This window comes from Dromiciops gliroides, chromosome 1 (assembly GCF_019393635.1).
Source record: "Dromiciops gliroides isolate mDroGli1 chromosome 1, mDroGli1.pri, whole genome shotgun sequence".
NCBI classification, from domain to species: Eukaryota; Metazoa; Chordata; class Mammalia; order Microbiotheria; family Microbiotheriidae; genus Dromiciops; species Dromiciops gliroides.
The window spans coordinates 471,401,135-471,415,876 of record NC_057861.1 but is presented as its reverse complement, the minus strand read 5'-3'; the positions used below and the strand labels follow the sequence as shown (position 1 = coordinate 471,415,876).

Below are 14,742 nucleotides of genomic sequence, written 5' to 3'. Positions count from 1 at the left end.
TTAAAAACCTTAACTGAAACATAACTCCAAATGATCCTCATAATTGTTCTTCTATAGGCTTATTTACTTTCCACAGCAGAAGTACTGAGTTCTATCAGTGCTAAAGAATTAAGATAATATTTGTTAACTAAATGTGTTTTTTGTTATTTATTATAATTTAAAATAATCTAATTGGTTACTATTGTGGAAAACACTTAGAAAATCTTAAACATGCTTATATAAAAGCAGTTTTCATAAAAAATCATGTTTCTTAAAGGTAATCTTACTGGAAAAATAACATGCATCAAATGTATTATTTTAGAGAGTACAAATTTTGGCATTTATTTTTAAATATTGAGTAGCCAAAGAGTAAGGAGTGTGTTAAAGATTCATTTTGATTGCAAATACTTTTAAATATTGCATTATGAACAATACATTTAAAAATGCAAGCTCTTATTTAGAATGGGAACAACTGAAAAATTGGAATTTTTTTTTCCTTTGAATTATACCACAATACATATTAAACTTTCATTGTTCCCTTTTGGGATATGATAGGATGTTTTATGTGGCATCAGCTTTAATCATGGGGATCACAGTTCACCATAGTAATGTGCCATGTATAAGATATCAGCAGTTTATTTTTCTCAGAAGCCTTCTCCAGTATCTGCTTTGTGCAGGCTTTGGAGTAAGATTCTAAATGTCTGAATTGAACATGGCAGCTCATCCCTCACTAAGGGTTTCTCTAATGGCAGAATAGATGACTGCATTTCCTGTAAGACAGTTTGTTTTATCTGCCTGCTGTTCCTTTACTATATATCTCTTTTGGATTAGATTCATGTTTAAATATTTTTTCTTTTTTCCCTGTAGGATGCTAGGCTTTTCAGTTAGAAGTAGCAAATACTTACTTAAATAAAGTTTATTGGCATAACTTAATTAAAAGAACAAACTTCTATGTTTAGTATTACTGATGCATATATATATATATATATATATATATACATATAGAACTTGCTCAAGAAACTTGGTGTTTAACTCTGTACAATAAATTGTCATGTTTGAATATAATATCTATGATTTTTAAGCAGCCAGTGCTATATCATACACTAAATAAATAACATTTTCTGGAGTTGTTTTTGAGTGCCAGTTAGAATTATGCTGAAGAACCCCTTGCATATAATTCTATGTTCTTAGAGTAAGTAAAATAGAAGGTAAAGTGGGAGATCTTATGTGCCTGTCTCTCACAAATAGAAAGTTACTGGATTAGAAGAATGCTATGGTAACTGCTTTTAGTTTGCACAGTGAGCATGTCCTGGTAATGGATTATCTGTATTTTGAAAAAAATTTCAATTATGTAATTTATAAAAATGTGATATAAGACAGTAAACCCATTGGCCACCACCTTTTATAAAAAATTCAGTAGTATAGATTGATGTTGGCTTGTTATATGACCCATCAGTCTGTAGAAATGAGTTTAAACAATTTGTAAAATCATTCAATTACAGTTATTGTTCTGTAGCACAATATAAATAATCTTCAGGAGAATCTTTTAAGTTTAAAAATATATTTGATTGTGTATACATGAATACAGATTTTAATTGAGGGCCTAGGTTAGAATTGAGGGAGTGCTGAAGGGTAAATGTTTGTTATTTTCATTTCATTTAAATATAGTGAACTAGACTTTGTAAAGCCACTGTGAGTATTCTAATAAAAAATTTGTAGAAGCAGGATATAAAAATTGAATTTCATTCTAATTGAATTTGTATCAGGCATTTTTACAAAAAACTAAATGTTTAAAATGTATATAATAATAAAGTTAATCTAGCAGATCATTTAGAAGACAAGCTTTTAAGAATAAATATTATACTTAAAGGCTTCATTTGTGACTGAAATATAGTGGAAAAGTACAGGTATTGAATTTTCCTCTCTCCTTTGCTCTATTTTCTGACAAAGAGGTGAATGAAGACATTTTTTTTTATCTCTTGGTAAAAGCCAGCTCCTCTGCTTGTGTCCTTGTTACTGCCCTCTGTTGTCTTTCCTGGCAGCTTGGCATCTCAATCATCTCTTCCCATCTCTAATGTTCTATTTCTACTAGTTCTTTTTCTGTTGCCTAAAAACACAAGATAGGTCTCACCTATCTTTAAAAACAAAACAGAAACAAAAACAAAAAAACAGCTTCACTTGACCCTGTAATCCTTTATCTCTTTCCTTTCACAGCCAAAGTCTAAGAAAAGACCTTCGAATTTATTGCCTCCATTTATTCTCTTCTCATTTTTCGATTCCCTGGCCTTTTGACTCATGCTCTTAATCATTCAACTAAAACTGTCTCCAAGATCATCAATGATTTCTTAATTGCTAAATCAAATGGTCCTTTTCAGTCTTTATTATGACTTCCTTGTTATTATTTTGCATTGTTTACTACTCCCTCCTTCTGCATATTATTTTATGAAATTACTCTTGCTCTCTTTCTAACTCTGGCTATTAATTAGTCTCTTTTATTGACTCATTTTCCATGTCCTGTTTCTTAAATAATGGTTTTTCTTTAGGAATTTTTCCTGGCCCTTTTTTCCTCTCTCTGTATCCTATTCATACAGTCACCACCCTAATTCAGACCTTCATTACCTTTTACTTGGGCTACTTTTCTCTTCTCTCCAGTCATCCTGCATATGCCTGCCAAATTTGTGTTCCTAAAGTATGAGCCTGACCATATCACTCCCTTGCTCATGAAACTCTAGTATTCTCTAGGATAAAACACAAACTACTGTTTGACAGGTAAAATCCTTCAGAATCTGTCTTCAACCTATCTTTCTAGACTTATTTCTATGAAAATGATTTCCAGATCCATTTATTCAGCAAGCCCTAGTGTGTCTGCTTAAATTTGCCAGATCTGTATCACTATCTGCCTATCATACGTTTCCAACTTTATGTCCCATAGGTGTCTCACCATAGCCAAAAGAGAACTCGTTATCTTATCACCTCAAACTTATCCCTCCTCTAGATTTCTTTATCATTATCAAAGGTACTACTATACTTCCGGCCATGGAGGTAAACAGTCTTGGTGTTATCCTCAACTACTTTCCCTTGATCACCACACATAGCCAATCATGAGTCTTTGGAATTGTCTTGGATCATTGTATTGCTGAGAAGAACTAAGTCTGTTAAAGTGGATCATCATACAGTGTTGAATAAATATAATAACTATAAATGAAAACCAATAAATAACCAAATTATAAATGGTAAGCTGCATTGTAGTACCAGTTGGCTTACACCCTGGAAATGTTCAGAGCTTTCTAAATGATTGATAATTATTCAAGAGTCAAACTTAACTATCCACAAGGATAGTTCCCTTCCTTCCCTAGAAAATTCATCACTAGGAAGTTTCATCCTGCAAGACTGAATCTGCCTGGTAGTCACATTTCACCAGAACTCTGCCCCTTTACTTGGACTTTCTGACTGGAGGGCAGGGTCATGGTTTCCAGGCCCTTTATTTAAGGAGAGGACTCACCACAGTCTTCCCCTTTCCCCATCAGCTGCATTGCTTTTGCAATTCTTTGGACCTCTCTATCATACCTCATGCTGGGGTATCTTCCTCCACCCTCCTTTTCAGCTTCCTTTTGTGTGTTGTCTTTCTTGATTAAATTGTAAGCTCCTTGAGGACAAGGACTGTATTTTTTTTTTCATAAAAGTATTTTATTATTTTCCAGTTACATGTAGAGATAGTTTTCAACATTCGTTTTTATAAGATTTCTAGTTTCAAATTTTTCTCCCTCCCTCTCCCTCCCCCCTCCCCAAGACAACAAGCAATCTGATATAAGTTATATATGGACAATCACATTAAACATATTTCTGCATTAGTCACTCTGTGAAAGAAGAATCAGAGCAAAAAGGAAAAACAAAAAAACAAAACCAAAAATAAATAGAAATAGTATGGTTCAATCTACATCTAGATTCCATAGTTCTTTTTTTTTTTCCTGGATTTGGAGAGCATTTTCCATCATGAGAAGGACTATTTTTAAATTCATATCTTTATCAGAGAGTACAGTAGGGACTTAATAAATGTTTATTGAAAAAGGAAAATCTGAATAGATGAAGAATTCCTATAATCTAGATTATAATATTTAGTTCCTTGGGCAACTAATTAAGTTGGACCATTAGACCAACTTATCTTGGACAATTATTGATAGATAGTAAACTGGGACTAAAATTGAACAGGGTAGCAGGCTGGATTTCCTTGGGGAGTCTGGGAAATATTAAAGAAATATTTATTGATATCTTTGTTTTTATATCTTCTTAATTTTGTTTTATCCTCCTGCCTCCACTATCCCTTATAACAACCATTTTTTTTAAAAAAGGAAGATTTAAAAATTGCCAAATATACACAAAAAAATCCACCTTCTAACAATGTATAAAATGTTCCACTGTCATTTTGCAAAGGAATTGGAGCAAGTGTTTTCTCACATCTATTCTATGTGTGCATGTTGCTTTTAATGATCATGGACCTGTTTAAATTAAAAGTTGTTCTTTTAAAGAACATTCTTTTGGTGATACTGTACAACTTCAAGCCACGATCGGGGGTCATAAAGGGAAATGGGAAACAAACCACAAGATTTCATATTTGGAAGGAACTTTAGCAACCATTTAGTCCAACCTATACCTAAAAGAAAACTCCCTTTACAACAGTGACAAATGGTTATCTATCTTTAGATTGAAGACCTTTTATGAAGAGGATTCCATTACTTCTCCTGTCAGACCATTCCACTTTTGAGCAGCTCTCATTGTTAAAAGTTTTCCCCAATATCAAGCCTAAATTTTCCTTTTTGTAGTTGCCATTCTTTGTCCTAGTTTTGTCTTCACTCTTCTAAGTTCCAGCCAATTCTTCCCCCAAAATTTTTAGTATACATCTTAAAATTTTCTCGAGGTTTCATGTTCCTAATTCTTTCAACTAGCCAATGAATTTTGTTCATTGTTCAGTTGTTTTTATTCATGACCACCTCTTCATGATCCTATTTGGCAAAGATACTAGAATTGGCCATTTCTTTCTCCAGCTCATTTTACAGAAGAGGAACTGAGCAAAACAGGGATAAGTGACTTACCTAGGGTCCCACAGCTAGTAAACATCTGAGGCCAAATTGAAACTTGGGAACAGAGTCTTCCTGACCAGGCCTGGTGCTCTATCCACTGTGCCCCACTCAGCTGCCCAGTGAATAATTGGGGCATGAATACTTTCTGGCTTATCTATAGCCCTCATCAAGTGAGCCCCAGACTGAGTACAATTTTCCAGATATGGTTTGACCAGGTCATAGAGCATCAGGATAATTAACCTTGTTCCTGGTTTTTACAGCCAAAGATTCCATTCTCTTTCATTGTTGCCATATAATATGACTAGCTCACACTGAGCTTGTAAGGCAATGAAGTCTTCTACTTAGGAATTCAGATTTTTTTACCTAAGCATAAAACTTTATCCCTTTTAAATTTCATCTCAGTAGAATAAGTCCCACATTCTGTCCTTGAAGATCTTTTTGTCATTCTGTCATCTAGTATGTTAACCATCTTTCCCAGGTTTTTGTCATTTACAGATTACTGTTTGCCTTGTATGCCTTTATTCCAAGTATGAGATTTAGAAACTGGAAGGCACCTCTGGAACTATTTAGTTCAATATTTTCACTTTACAGAAAACCTAGGGATATTTAGTGAATTGCCCAAGGTCACAGAGCTTCTAAGTATAAGGAACAGAACTGGAAACCAGGTTTTTAAGTGATTTATATTCAATAGCAAAGGACCAAGCATGCATGACACTGGAAACCTCTTACCGAGTTGACAAAATCCTGTTAATAGATCCTCTTTAGTTTTAGCCACACAACCAAATTCTGAATTTACCTAACTGTGCTGCTGTTTAGTTTACATCTCTCCATCTTTTTCACAAGAATAGTGTGAGAGGGTTTTACAAATGCTTTGCTAAAGTCTTGGTAAATTTAATTTGAAAGTTTAGAAAACTCATCAGGTAATAAAAAAGTTAGATTGACATGACCTGCTTTCAGCGTTCAATAACATTTTCTAGAAGTCTCTCAGTAATTAAACTTAATGATAAGCCAGCTTATCATTTCCATTTTCTTTCCTTTTTGAAAATCAGGACAAGATTTACCCTTTCCTAATACTGCATTACCTTCCTTATTCTCTGTGTTTTTCACTGATTACTGGTAATGACTCAGCAATCATACATGCCTCTTCACTACCTTAGAATGTAGTTTCTTTGAGCTAGGTGACTTGAACTCTTCAGTCTTCACTTATCTCTTTTTTTACCTTAGGCATCAAACCTTATTAACTGTCTTTATTTTTATTCTGTTTCTTTTTTTTTAAATTGAGAGACCATTTTCATAGGCAAAAAAACCCACAGAAGAATATGAATTGAGGAGCTGTCTTTTCTCTGTGATCAGTTACCATTCTAATTTTCAGTCATCTTTGGTCATCTCCTTTCTCTTCATATATCCATAAAAGTTCCTTTGTTACCTTACATTATCAAGCCAACCTCTGCTCGTTGTAAACTTTAGGGCTATTGATGACCATATTTTCATTTTTTTAATATTTGATTTCCTTTAAAATTTTTTTATTATGCCCTTGATAAATATTAACAAAAACAATTTCTATGTATAAAGTTAAGAAAAAGGATTTTATGTGAATCCCTGAATCTTTTTTATGTGCTGTCTTTTTGTTAACCTTATAGTACATTTAACATGGTAGTTCCAAAACTATGCTAATTGCCTATATTGCTTACTGAACTTTCTTCTCTTCTCTATTTAAAATATATTTTATTTTCAGTTCACAGAACAAAACAAGTATTTCCATAACAATAAAAAGATGATTGCACATAAAACTTTGAAATCTATCCTGTACAACTTGGTATTTCCTTCAAAAATATACAACAAAGTATCATGTAAATTTCTTCCTTCCTTCTTCCCCCTCCCTCCCCCCCAAGCTACCAGTAGACATAAATAGGTATGTATATGTAAGATTATTCTATGCATACTTCTGTTTATCAGTTCTTTTTCTGGATGCATATAGTCCCTTCATATGTTTTTTATTTTTAATTCTTTTATTTATAATAGTCAAAATAACTTAGTTGCTCAAAGTTGTTTTTGAAACAATATTGCTGCTGTTCTCTTGGTTCTGCTCACTTTGCTCCTCAGGATTTCGTGCAAGTCTTTCCATACCTTTCTATGAAGGGCTCATCATTTCTTATAGCCATATGCCACATGTTCAACCATTTCCCAATTAATAGGGATCCATGCAGTTTCCAGTTCTTTGCCACCACAAAGAGAGCTGCTATAAACATCCTGTTCACAGTCATAGTTACTATTTGTGAATTTTTCTCCATCTTACTTTTGCTCACTATTTTCTTTTTCAGCCTCTCTTTTTACCCTATTTCCGTTACCCTCACAACACCCACTTCATCCTCTCCTTACTCCCCATTTCAGTCTACACATTCCCTCCAGTTTCCCATATTCTCTCCCCCCACCCTCCCAAATCCCAATTCACACAACCCTCTCATTGTCCCTCTTCCACCCTGTTTCCCAGTTTTCTCACCTCTCTCCATGTTCAGTAGGCATCTACACCCTTCCAGATGTACATATTGTTTCCTTTTCAACCCAGATGAGAGTAAGGTTCAAACATTAGTAGCCCTACACCCCAACTTGTTTCTCCTCTGTATTAGTTCTTCCTTTCATGCCCATTTTCATAATTACTCCCTTTTACTTTTTCCTACCCAGTTTTGCTTTTTAGAATCAACCCCATCATTCTCAGTTCAGTCCCAGTCTTTCTTTCAAATTACCTTAGTAATAATAGTTTTAAGAATACTTATTATATTTTCATATATAAAAATAAGTAAACATTTTGAGTGCCTTATAATTAGTCTTTAATATTTTCCTTATATTTCTTCTGGGTCTTTCATATCAAATTTCCATTGAATTCTGTTTTTTTTTTTTATACAATTACCTGCAAGTCTATCAGTTTTTCAAATGTCCATTTTTTCCCCCATCCAGATTATACTCAACTTTACTGGGTAAGTTACTCTTGGATGCAACCCAGCTCTTTTGCTTTTTGAAATAAAATGTTCCAAACCCTACATTCTTTTAGAGTAGATGGTACTAGGTCTTGTGAAATCCTGACTGTATTTCTGCAGTATAAAACAATTTTTTTTCCCCTTGTTACTTGCAGTCATTTCTCCTTAACTTGGGAGTTTTGAAACTTGGTTATGACATTCCTATAAGTTTTCCTCCTGGGATCTCTGTCAGGTGGTGAATGATAGATTTGTTCCTACTTCTACTTTACCTTCTTGTTCTGGAAATCCAGGCAATTTTCCTTAATAATTGCTTTGTAATATTCTCTCCAGATTCATTTTTGATCATAACTTCCAGGTAGTCCAGCAATTCTTATATTGTCTCTCTATGATCTGTTCTCCAGATTAGTTTTTCTAATGAGTTGTTTCAAATTCTCTTCTATTTTTTTCTAGTTTTATTGTTTCTTGATGTCTTTTAATGGCATTTAATTCCTCTTGTCTCATTCTAGTTTTTGAGTTATTTTCTTCTTTAAGACTTTGGACTTCTTTTCCCAAATTGCTTACCTTTCTTTTCATAATTTTCTTGAAATGCTTTTTTTCTCCTAATTTTTTGTCTCTCTCTCTCTCTCTCTCTCTTTTTTTTGTTTTTGTTTTTGGGTGAGTCAATTGGGGTTAAGTGACTTGCCCAGGGCCACACAGCTAGTAAGTGTTAAATGTCTGAGGCCTGATTTGAACTCATGTCCTCCTGACTCCAGGGCCGGTGCTCTATCCTCTGCACCACCTAGCTGCCCCTGTTCATCTCTCTTATTTGATTTTTAGTATATGTGCTCCCGAAGCAAGCACTCTTATTTGATTTTTTAATTCCTTTTTAAGTTCTTCCAAGAACTCTTCTATCAACTTTTTTCTCATTGTATAGATAAAATATTTAGGACTATATGAAATAATAGTGATGATGTGAATTCTTGTTTTGCCACTGATCTTATTGCAAAAGTGTTTCAGATTATACTTTACAGATAATATTAGTTTAGATCAGATATATGCTATTTCCCCTGGTTAAGAAAGGTCTGTTTGTTCACATGATTTTTAATGTTTTCGATACAAATGGATGCTGTAGTTGGTCAAAAAAAAATGCCTTGCTTCCACTGACAAAATTATGTGATTTGTTATTTCCTCCACTATCAATATGGTCAAACATATCTACATTTTTCTTATATTTGAATCAAATATGCATTCTTTGTACAAATTTAAATTGATCAATGTATATTCTTTTCTGGTTTGTCCCAGCCTCTGGTATTACTTTATTTGGCATTTTTGCTTTAACATTCAATATAAATGATGGTAAATAGTTTTCTTTCTCAGCCTTATCTCTCCCTAATAAAGTCATTAACACCATTTTTATCTGAGAGGAAATCTGGTAGTATCTTAATTCCCTACTTTTGGAAATAATTTATATAATATTGGAATTAACTGTTCTTTGAATGTGCCTCTTATTTTGAATTAACCTCTTATTCTATCAGTTCCGTTTTAAAAATAACTTGAAAATTCATATATGCTTTGTTCAGATTTCTATGTCTGATAATGGATTGTGTATATTTTTTATGTCTTATTTTGTTAGTTTGTGTTTTTCATGTTTTTGAAAATAATTTCTTTTAAAACATCCACTGTGTTGTCATAATCAGGCCAAAATATCTTGATTTTTTTTTCTGTTTTTTTTCTTTTTCATCTTTGACATTGGTAATTTGATTTTCATCTAATTTTTTCGTTATCTGATTAGCTAGCAGTTTATTTTTTAAAATTAATTTCCTTAAGAAAAACCCAGCTTCTTTTATTTAGAAATTCATTTTTTGTTGTTTTTGTTTTGAATTTTGTATTTATTCTTTGATTTTTTAGAATATCTACTTTGGTGGGATTTTTTCTTATGCTTTTCTAATGCTCTAGATATCTCTTCAAATTATTGATCAGTTCCTTTTTCTTTTGTTGATGAAAGTATTTAGAGATAGAATTTCTTCCTCAGTGGCTGCATCCCAGTATAATTCCATTCTTTGTTTTGCAACAATATTTCTCACAAAATATAATGTAATGAAAGTAGAAATTGGTTCAAGGGCCAAAAAAAAGCTATAGAACTCAGTGGACAGTTAACAATTGACATCTCAAACAATGATTGGGTCAGACATCAAATCAGAGAAGTAATGATTATGTAAAAGAAAATATTAATGATGAAACAATATTAACATTGCTGGGATGCAGCTAAAGCAGTCTGAGGGGAAAAATCATAGCCTTACAATCGAATATTAACAAAAAAAGAAAAAGAAAATTAATGAATTGAATAGGCATTTAAAAATTAGAAAATCAAGAAAAAATAAGTACAAAAGAAGATAAAATTATCATGGAAATAAATCGGAAACAAGAATAGAAATGATAAAGCTAAAAGTTAGTTATTTGAAAAGACCAATAAAATAGATAAATTCTTAGCTAATTGGATTAAAAGAGGAGAAAATTCAAATCAATAAATTAACAAATCTGCAAGGTGAAATCACAGCAAAACTAGAAGTAAAAAGAATTGTTAACATATTTTGCACATATAACATATATGGAAGAAATAGTGGGATACCTTCAAAAATATAAAATACCCAAACTATTAGATGACCAGATAGAAGTTTTAAATAGCCATTTTTCAGAACAGGAAGTAGATCTAATTGTAATAGAACTGCCAAAGTGGGGCAGGGAAGCAAGAAAAGAACACAATTTCAAACCTGATGAATTCACAGAAGAATTCTTATTCAACTTTTTAAGAACAATTAGCCATACTTTAGAAATTTCTCAGAGTGGGAAAGAAAACCCTGGTATAATTCTTTTATGAGAGAACTATAGTCCTAATGCCTAAATCAGGGAAAGATAAAACATGGAAGAAAAACTGTTGACCAGTACCATTAATGAACATTAATTCAAAAATTTGAAACAGAATCCTGCCAGAATACAATGATTTATCCAAGAAATATTTCTCTATGCCCAAGTTGTATTTATGCCATGAATGAAAGGATAGTTCAACATTAGGATAATAATCAACATAATTATTCATATTAAAAACTAAAACATCATGATCATCTCAGAGGTAGCAGGAAAAGCCATTGACAAAGTACAACAGTCTTATTTGCGTAAAGCTCTACAAAGTGTAATCATTGGGGGGGAGCCTTTTAAAAATATTAAAGCATTTATCTGAAATGAAAAAACATATAATAGATATACTTTTCTAATAATAATAGAACCTTTTCTAATGTGGGAGTGAAGTAAGGATAGCCACTCTCCTTATTGTTACTTGATACCGTTTTGGAAATGCTAGCAATAGCACTCAGACAAGAGAACTGAATTAAAGGAATACAGACAATAAAAATATAAAATTATCCTGTTTGCTGATCATATAATGGTTTAATTGTAAAACCATAGGAAAAAAAAACCAACAACAAAACCCCAAAATCATAGGGAATCAGCAAAGATATTGAGACAATAGCTTAGCAAATTTGCAGGCTGCAAAATAAATCCTCAAAAATTAATTAGCAGGGGGAGGGGGGGGCAGCTAGATGGCGCAGTGGATAGAGCACTGGCCTTGGAGTCAGGAGTACCTGAGTTCAAATCCGGCCTCAAAAACTTAACACTTACTAGCTGTGTGACCCTGGGCAAGTCACTTAACCCCCATTGCCTCACTAAAAAAAAAAAATAATAATTAGCATGTCTATTTAATAACAAAACATAAGAAGCATAAATAGAAAAAGAAATCCCATTCTAAATAACTACAAAATGTATAAAATATATGGGGATCAACCTCTTAATGTATAGTTTCAATTACAAAACACTTTAATCTAAATAACTGGAGTGTTATCATGGCTAGGCCTTGCCATTATAATAGAAATGACAATATTACCAAAATTAATTGTATACTTTTCAAAAGTGGCAATATCTATCTATCTATCTATCTATCTATCTATCTATCTATCTATCTATCTATCTATCTATCTATCTATCTACCAATTTTTACAGTGTTTATCTACAGCTAAGAATACCTAGGAGAGTTTACATTCCAATTCCAAATTCAAACTCTTGAACAGTTCACAATGTAAGATACCCTGAAGTCAAAGACTGCCTTTTACCCACCTTTGGAGCCTGGCCACAGCTCAAGAAGGCAACAGGGGTTTAGAATGATCTTTTTACGAACTACAACCAAAAATTTCCCATAGATTTTACACACACTTACATTTGACAGACACATAAATGATTATAAGGTGAACATAAGACATACAAGCAAACCAACAACTGTGAGGTGTTACTTCTTCCTGACTAGCCCACTCTGGGGTGTGGTATGGGCTAATGAGCAGGCTTGTTTACCTTAATTCTCCTCTCTCCTGCAAATAAAGGCCATTTGGTGTTACAGCTATTCTCGACCTCAGACCTTGGGGGCCCACCCAAAGCGACTGAGGCTCCTGACAGAGGAGAAAAGCACAGTGTACACCCCGCCCAGTGAATTCAAGAGTCACACGAGCAATCCCCCTTTTTACCTGTCTGACAGACTTTTCCCTTCCCTGGTTTTAGCACCAGAAATGTTTTGGGGGGGACTTGTGGCCTGGATTGGGGGAGGGGGCTAGCTCACCCAAAGAATTGGAGGCTCATCACGAATCTTGTAAAATAAAGAGATTTATTAGGAGAGAGAAATATGGCTGGTGAACAGATCACCTTGGTGACTGTCCCTAATTGTACATTTTTAATGTTTTATCCGTCAAATTACCAGGGGGATACAGAGTTTGATAAATTAGCAGTATTTTAACGACCCCCCTCCCAAGATCTTGAATATCAAGGAAAATGCTTTACAATAAAGTTATTTTAAAAACCTGAAACTTGATCAAGGTGATCGCAATTTTCCTTCGTTTATTTTCATTGGCATATCTTACCTGGGACTCCTGATTCCTAAGCATTGTGATTATAGCAAATACATTCAATGATTTAACAATACATTCACCCATATTAAATTCCTTTGCCTATTCATTTACGTAAAATTGTTTGAATAGATTTTTTTAAAAAATTGAAATTTGTTTTACTTTCAAATTAAAATTGTTTTCTATCTCCCTATTTTCCTCCTAATCAAGAAAGCAATAAAAACAAAATCTCTTTTACAAACACATATAGCGAAGAAAAACAAATCCCTCCATTGGCCATAAAATTTTTGGTTGGTGTTATCATCTGCACTCTGAGTACATCATTGCTCAATCAAGAAGTAGCTAATAAATGTTTTATTATGTGTTCTCTGGAATTCTGGTTCGTCATTGTGTTGAACAGTTTCCGAATTTTTAATAATTGCCTTTACAGTATTTATAAATTTTTCTCTTCATCATACTCATCTCACTTTGCATCATACAAGTCTTTTCAGGCTTTTCTTAATCTATCCCTTTTATCATTTCTTTTTTTTTCCCCCTCTCTGTGCAATGAGGGTTAAGTGACTTGCATAAGGTCACATAGCTAGTAAGTGTCAAGTGTCTGAGGCTGGATTTGAACTCGGGTCCTCCTGAATCCAAGGCCAGTGCTTTATGCCACCTAGATGTCATGTAGGAACTATCATAGTTCCTCTGTTCTTTCAGAGGTATAAGTGAGGAAGGTTGTTCATTCTGACAAGTGAGGAGTCACTTGTGTAAAGATATGGAGGAGTAAGATGCAGTGCTGTCTATGGAGGTGTCCAAAAGTAAGTAAAGCAGAATTATATTTCCTATATCTCCGGCTTTGTTCGTCTTTTTAAAAAATTGTAATCGATTCTTTTTTAAAAAGATTAAAAATTTTTTTTTTACATTTTTTTAAAAGAAATTTTGACTTCCAGATTCTCTCCTTTCCTCCCATCCCTGTCCCACCCATTGAGAAGGAAAACAATACGTCAGTTATACATGTTGAAGCTATGTTGTTTTAAAAAAAAAGCAAGAAAAATAAAGTGCAAAAATTATATTACAGTCTGCACTCAGCTCATCAATTCTCTCTGTGGAGGTGGATAACATTTTTCATCATAGGTCTTTTACAATTGTCTGGGATCATTGTATTGATCAGAGTAATGAAGTCTTTCAAACCATTGGTACAATATTGCTGTTACTTTGTTACAATGATCTTTTTGGTTTTGCTAATTTCACTTTGTTATATGTCTTCCCAGGTATTTTTGAAACCATCCTTCTCATTTTTTATAACACAATTGTATTCCATCATGTTGATATACCATAAGTTGTTTAGCCATTCTTCAATTGATGGGCAGTCTCTCAACTTACAATTATTTGCTCCCTTAAAAAGAGCTGCTATAAGGGCAGCTAAGTGGCACAGTGGATAAAGCATTGGCCCTGGATTCAGGAGGACCTGAGTTCAAATCCAGCCTCAGACACTTGACACTAGCTCTGTGACCCTGGGCAAGTCACTTAACTCTTATTGCCCTGTCAAAACAAAACAAAAACAAACAAAAACAAACAAAAAAAGAGCTGCTATAAATGGGATTGTGCATATAGGTCCTTTTCCTTTTCCTTTGCTCTTTTTGGGATACAGACCTTGTTATACCATTGGGTCAAATGATATGCAGTTTTATAGCCCTTTGGGTATAGTTCCAAAATGTTTTCCAGAATGATTGAGCTAGTTCACAAGTCCACTGACATTGCATTAGTGTCTGTTTTTCCATATCTTCTCCAACATTTGTCCTTTCC

The 14,742-nt window shown here is 33.4% G+C and overlaps 1 protein-coding gene across 1 annotated transcript in view; it reads left to right on the top strand.

The window, feature by feature from the left end:
- The window catches only part of MAN2A1 (mannosidase alpha class 2A member 1), a 205,799-nt gene that overhangs the window by 50,806 nt on the left and 140,251 nt on the right, over positions 1-14,742 (top strand). The gene's annotated exons all lie outside the window — the stretch shown is intronic.